The 5,658-nt window shown below is 38.5% G+C and overlaps 1 non-coding gene across 1 annotated transcript; it reads right to left on the bottom strand.

Moving 5' to 3' along the window:
- Positions 1-5,126: 5,126 nt before the first annotated feature.
- Positions 5,127-5,198, bottom strand: TRNAC-ACA (transfer RNA cysteine (anticodon ACA)). The gene has a single exon. It is a non-coding gene; the product is annotated as a tRNA-Cys (tRNA).
- Positions 5,199-5,658: the final 460 nt, after the last annotated feature.

Here is a 5,658-nt window from a genome sequence, read left to right as displayed (position 1 = left end):
TTGAAAACCATTTCAGTCACTAGTCAAAAGCTCTGTGGTTGACATTGCAGTGAGATAGTGTCGATATTAAGAGGTGTGGTTGCTAGGGCTGGGGTATCAAAGTTCAGCAGGCTGGGTAGCTTACACACAGACGTGTGTTCTCTTGCTCTTTTGGAGGTGGGGAAGTTTGAGATGGAGGTGTTGGCAGAATCAGCTCTTTCTGAGGCTTGTCTCCTTGGCTTGTAGATGGTGGTCTTTCTGTCGTCACATGGTCTTCCCTCCGTCCCTGTCTGTGTCCTGATTTCATCCTCTAAAGACACTGGTTATATTGGGTTGGAGCCCCCCACTCCCCCAGTGACCTCATTTTAACTTATTTATCTCTGTGAAGTGTCCCCTTGCTCTCTGTTTCAGTAGGTTTTGTTGATCCCATCATTTTCCAAGCGCCAGCACCCAGCGTGGTCTAACAGCAGACTGCCCTCCTCCTGGTCCTCCATCTCTGCTTGACCCTTCACCCCCCTCTGCATCTTCACTTTCCTCTCTGACTCCTCTGCAAGTGCGTACCAGCTCCCTCACTGCCTCTCTCTGATGGTTTCTCTGCTTCCTTCTCAGTCTCCTCTTTCCCAACTCATGATTTGGCTCAAACTAGGTAAAGCCTTACATGGAATTAATAGATAGTAAGGCTATTTGTGCTAAAATAGGTTATAACTAATGATCTGACAGCTCTATAAATCATAAAGGATATAAATGTACATTATATCAGCCAAAAGTATAACAAAACATTTGGTTTGTTAACACATTTTGAAAATATTTTTCCTCTTTTAAATTATAGAATGATAGCTCTATTGATAATGGTAATTTAGAAATGTAATTAATCATTGAGATGAAATATTTCTAGATGAAATATTCATTGAGCATTGAGAAGAAATTTCAACCAAAGCTATGATATGTATTCTTTTATACATTTAGCCTTATGAGTATGTTTTTTTGACATTGTTTAATTGCTGAATCATGTCTAACTCTTTTATGGCCTTACGAACTGTAGCCCACCAGGCTCCTTTGTCTATGGAATTTTCTAGGCAAGAATACTAGAGTGGGTCGCCATTCCCTCCTCCAAAGGAATCTTCCCACACCAAGGGTTGAACCTGTGTCTCCTGCATTGGCAGGTGGATTCTTTACCACCGAGCATCAGGGAAGCGCCATGTGTCTTTATGTGTGTATAAATGTTAAATGTGTGTGCGTATATGTCTCTATTACTTACCGTTCTTCTTTGTGCATTTCCTTGAGTAAAGATTTGGTTGGGTACATTTAGATTTGTGAAGATGAGGCGTGGGGCAAGGTCGTTCCCAGGGTCTGCCCTTAGGCAGAACACATGTATAGCACTTCAATGTAAAGTCAGAGAACGTCAGACTACCTGTCAGTGATGATGGGCAGGCTGATGAGGCTGATCTGATTGATCTGGATAAGATAAACCTGTTTTATAGCCTTGAATTTATGATTTATGAGGCAAGGGTGACTGCCTGGTTTAAACCAGGGTGAGAGGAAGGAAAAAAACCCAAACACTTTTGAGGAAAATAGGTAATACCATAATAAAATTCCAATATAGTAAGTTTTATAAGGATAAATCATGAATTTTTGAAATAATAAGTGTTGGCTAGAGATACAGTATTTTCTTCCATTAGTAAGGTATATTTTCTTGAGATATTTAGCCATTATGCTTCCATCCATAAAGAACACATTTTTCATGAAGAAAATGTTTAAAATTCTTGACCAATAATACTCTTTGAGAGTTGGCAAGTGACCTCCACATGCAACCTTCCCACATGTAATTTGTCGTATACATTAAAATGAAGTATTTGTATTTAGTCAAAAGTCCATTCTTTAAAAACTTTATTTCAAAATGACTTTGGATTTATGGAAGAATTGTAAAGATAGTACAGAAGGTTCTAGTATATCCATCTCTCATTATTCTTCTCTAATACATATTCGTTTCTTGGCCTTTCCTTGTGTTTATTGATCTTGATACTTTTGAGGAGTATTGATCTAGTATTTTGGAGTATTTGTCCCTCAACATAGGTTTAACTGATGTTTTCTTATGGTTAGGGGCTTTGAGCTTTTTAGAAAATACCACAGATGTGAATGTTCTTATCATTCTGTCAGGAAGTACAAGATATCAACTTTATCTGTTATAAGATACTAATCACTTGGTTAAGATAGTGTCTATCGGATTTCCCCACCAAAAAGTTACTATTTTACTTTTCCCATATTCTCTTCGTTGCAAGTCAGTTGCTAGACCTAGGATACTCTGAGAGAAATTCAGAACTACCTCCTAGAGAGAGAAATATCAAGAAATCTGTGGGTACATGTAACCATAGTAATTAATACTGTTTGGGAGGAGAAACCTTGAAGATATACAAATATGCATTCCAAAAGATTTACCTACTAAATTAAAAACTGGCCCAATAATCCATGGAACCTGCCTGAAGCAATTAGTACCCCAGTGTCCCAGTGGCAATTTCCTATTCCCCTCATTCCTTTTAATTTATTGCTTAGTAATCTTCTGTAGGGAAGATGGCCCCCTTACCTCATATTTGTTTGTTAATGTATTAATTATATCAGTATGGATTCTTGGACATTTCTTGTTAAGAGTATAAACCTATAATTATTTTTTGCTCAAATTATTGGGCCATTTAGAGTTCTTTCAGCTTGATCTTAGGAAGGAGTTATTTTAATTTAATAAATTATAATAGAAAATGAAGTTGATATAGAGGATAAAATATCCATATAGTCAATGGATCCAATGAACAAGTTCACCTTTGTAACCATGAATAATGATTGCACCAAGTAAATGTCTACACAGGCCCAAGCAGAGGTGCTGATTTTAACTCCTAAAGCATGAGGGTGTATATTTACTCAAGTAAGATTTCTTTTTTGCAAAAAAAAGAAATATCATGCATTGATTCTTAGTTCTATTGATGAAACAGCTTAAGATAGAACAGAATATTTGTACCAAAGAGATGAAGTCCTCTAACCGAGGTGACTTGAATGCCTGTGATTTATACATCTGTTTTCATGTGACAGCTGCAGTGGCAACAACAAGGGATAATTCAGGGAAATCTGTTAGAATCAGGGGCAACTACTGGTGTATCTACTGAGATGCTTCATGTGCGCAATGATGGCAAGTTTTAGTTTTTAATTATGCACTGTACCATGTTGTAGAAAACAATTTAAAAATAGCGAATCCAGGGGTTAATTAATCCTGATATTTTTCCTACAACCAGTAGTAAACTCTGTAATCCCTATCCTTAGTTAAGTTAAAGTGACTGGCTCAGTGATGTAACACATTGAATATTGGCCCCCTTTTCAAAACAGCCAGAGAACATCACAGGAAAATGTGTTTTTTCAGGTTAACATTTAGATGAATTTGTAAGATGAACTGCCAGCAATTCATAGGCTGATTTTCTTATCATATATTGTCTAGTTTTGCAGTTTTAGAGTACTACCCAGCTTTCAGTTTTTAATTTCAAATTTAAAATCTTGCTTAGGCATAAAAGATATGGGTTTAATTACTTGGTTATATTGTGAATTAAAAAATACTATTCTAATCCCAGAAAATGGATATCTATAATATTTTGATTGTCTTAATTGCAATAATTTTATGCTGAAAAATTATAATACCAAGTATAAGTTTTTGATTATATGCATATTGTTTCAGAAGGATAAATTGCATGTATTTAATCCTAAGTAAAGATAAAAAGACATCAAGTCACAGGTGTAAATGGCACATCGGAATCTGTAGGATTTAATACATTTAATATATTCTAAGAAGTCTTGAGGAATATATCTCAATTTGTTTTTACATTTGTTTTAGGATCAATGTTTACAATCTTCCCAGTTTTAGTTGAGTAATATGTAGGAATACTTAATGACAGATTATGAGGAAAAGTAAACCAGAGTCTGGTTTTTCTTTTAATTGAAGGATAGTTGATTTACAATATTGTATTACTTTCAGCTGTGCAACATAATGATTCAGTATTTCTACAGATTATACTCCAGTTGAAGTTATTACAAAATAATGGCTATATTTCCCTGTGCTGTACAATATATCCTTGTTGATTATCTACTTCATACATAGAAATTTGTATTTCTTAATCCGCTACTCCTGTCACGCCCTCCCCACCTCTCCCTTCCACTGGTGACCACTAGTTTGTGTTCTACGTCTGTGAGCCTGTTTCTTTTTGCTATGTTTGTTTGGTTTATTTTTTAGATTTCACATATAAGTTATAGTAGACAGTGTGTGTTTTTATCTGTTCTATTTTACTAAGCATAATATCCTCTGGGTCAATCTATTGTTGTTTAGTCACTAAGTCTTATCCAACTCTTTGCAACTCCGTGGACTTTAGCCCTACATGCTCTTCTGTCCATGGGGTTTCCCAGGCAACAATACTGGATTGGGTTGCCATCTTCTCCAGAGGATCTTCCTGAATCAGGGATTGAACCTAGGTCTCCTGCATTGGCAGGCAGTTTCTTTACCACTGAGCTGCCAGGGGAGCCCCTGGGTCAATCTCCGTTGCTGTAAATGGAAGAATTTCATTTATGAAATGAATTTATGGCTGAGTAATATCCCAGTGTGTGTGTGTTTGTATGTATAATCCATTTATTTGCTGATGAACACTTAGGTTGCTCTTAGGAGTTTTTATAAAATGAGATGTTGGGGACAGTGGACAAGCTGGACAGTATGATATTGAAGACATTGACCATCTCTATTTTCCTCCTGTCTTCCCAGGACTTGCTAAGTGTCTAGTGCAGCTGGCTGCGATAACCCCCCTGACCTCTTTCCCTGAAAAATACACTGGAATTTTGCAGGCAGAGTGCAAATTCTCTTCCTCTCTTGAAGGATGACCTTCTCCCAATCCTGCAGTGCTTGAGGCTGCTGAAATGTTATCACCCCCTTTCCCGATCCTTTACTCCCCCTCGACCAAGCATCCCCACTGTGTCACATGCCTCGGAGATGACCGACCTGGAAGTAAGTCTTTGGGTGAAGGTGAAAGTGAAGTCGCTCAGTCATGTCCGACTCTGCGACCCCATGGACTGTAGCCTACCAGGATCCTCCGTCTATGGGATTTTCCAGGCAAGAGTACTGGAGTGGGTTCCCAACCCAGGGATTGAACCTGGGCCTCCTGCATTGTAGGCAGATGCTTTACCATCTGAGCTACCAGGGAAACCACCAAGTCTTTGGGTAGCAACCCCGAAAGGCTGATGTGTTGGGTGGATGCTTCACTGGTTCCTTCCCATGCGGGGGAAATCGGGGGCTGAGTGGGGCCGAGTGCTGAGCTATTGGAGGTTTGGGCGCGGGCTGTAACAGGTAAACCGCCCCTCTTACCCATTACAAAGCATTTTTTCCCCTCAATTTTGTGCTCCTTTGGTGTCCTGCAGATTCTTACCTGGATTCTAGAGTTCCCATAAAGTATTTTGGCCCAGGTGTCTTTTCATCCATGTTTCTGTGGAGGGAAGAGAGCGCGGGACTGACTTCCTCTCCCACTATCTTTCTGACGTTACTCTGAAGATTTAAACGTTTATGACAGGAGGGGCTTACAGCAAAGGGGGATTGCTGACCAATACAATGCTCTATTCAAATTATAAAAGGTCCTTTTATTTTCCTAAATGAGTTGCAGTTTTAGG

This window comes from Dama dama, chromosome 27 (genome assembly GCF_033118175.1).
Source record: "Dama dama isolate Ldn47 chromosome 27, ASM3311817v1, whole genome shotgun sequence".
NCBI lineage: Eukaryota > Metazoa > Chordata > Mammalia > Artiodactyla > Cervidae > Dama > Dama dama.
The sequence above is the reverse complement of the archived record's forward strand: the minus strand, read 5'-3'. Positions and strand labels throughout refer to the sequence as shown.